Source organism: Gossypium arboreum, chromosome 4, assembly GCF_025698485.1.
Source record: "Gossypium arboreum isolate Shixiya-1 chromosome 4, ASM2569848v2, whole genome shotgun sequence".
Taxonomy (NCBI): Eukaryota; Viridiplantae; Streptophyta; class Magnoliopsida; order Malvales; family Malvaceae; genus Gossypium; species Gossypium arboreum.
In genome coordinates this window covers 106,711,812-106,712,956 of record NC_069073.1, presented here as the reverse complement: position 1 = coordinate 106,712,956, position 1,145 = coordinate 106,711,812, and the positions used below count along the sequence as shown (strand labels likewise).

Genomic DNA, 1,145 nt, shown 5'->3' with positions numbered 1-1,145 from the left:
CTAAAATTTTACCTTTTATATTTTAAGGTAAAAGATATTAAATAGATTAAAACTTTTTTATTGAAAAAAAGTTCTTTATCTTTCAAACCCTTTTTTTTTATTTGTTAACATTCTTTTAATTTCTTTACAGGACGAAGGCAGAAAATTTTTTAAGAGGTCGGATGAAATTTTAATTTTTATAATTTATATTTTTATAATTTATAAATGATTAAATTAAATTTTTATAATTTTAGGGATTAAAGTAAAATTTTATCTTTATTAATTTAAAATTTAAAAAAAAAAATTCAGGAGCTAAAACTGGCTAGGCCCCTGCTTCTTTGAAACTTATTTTTCTCAAGACTATGTTAAAGATGAAAGCAAATTGCTTGGAAGACCATCACAAAAGGAAAAAGAGCAAGTTATTGCCTTTTTGTCTTTCTATTTTGTAGAGAGGAGGCCTACGGAAAGACCCATGGTATCCTTGAAAATCTTGGGAATAGCTAAAACGGGTGAGTTGCTCTGCTACCTTCTGCATGACAGTTGGGTGTTGAGACTGATCCGTACTGACTTCCCTTAAGAGTAGAGCTTGATTGGAGGCCACGAGAGATTGTTGCAGGACTCCGCCTTCCTTTGGCTTTCTCTAATAATATGAAACAAGTATTAAAAGAAAAAAGAAATCCTGAAATGGTGTTTCTTTTTGGGGGGTTTGTGAAAGTTAGAAGATAAAATAGGATTGTCTTTAAGATTCCATTCTTCATCAAACCTTTCGATTTTTTTTTATTTTTTATTTATTTTTTTTGGTTATAGATGTGATTCAAGATATGCCGGCATGGCCTGACTGCCACTTGTTCGAAGGCGAGGAGAACTGTAGATACTTGGATTGAAGACGGAGATGCACTGGATGGTTGAGTTGGAGAGCAAGAGTATGATATTTGGACTCCAGATGTGTTAAGGCTGCTCTCCATCGCTGCAGAAAAGAACAAGAGAAGTAAGATTTGTTGTGTTATTAGTTTTTGACTAAAAATAGATTAAAGTTTTGAATCAAAGCAACCAAACCCGTGTGTCAGAAGTTAGATTGGAGTACCATAAAGCTAGATGGAACACAAGCACAGGTTTTAATTTGGATCAATTAAAACTACCAATACCACATTGAAAGTTTTGTTGAA

At 32.3% G+C, this 1,145-nt stretch overlaps 1 long non-coding RNA gene across 1 annotated transcript; it reads left to right on the top strand.

The window, feature by feature from the left end:
- The first annotated feature begins 291 nt into the window (after nucleotides 1–291).
- LOC128291834 (uncharacterized) lies at nucleotides 292–1,145 on the top strand. The gene is made up of 2 exons (XR_008281771.1): nucleotides 292–488; nucleotides 787–1,145. It is a non-coding gene; the product is annotated as an uncharacterized LOC128291834 (long non-coding RNA).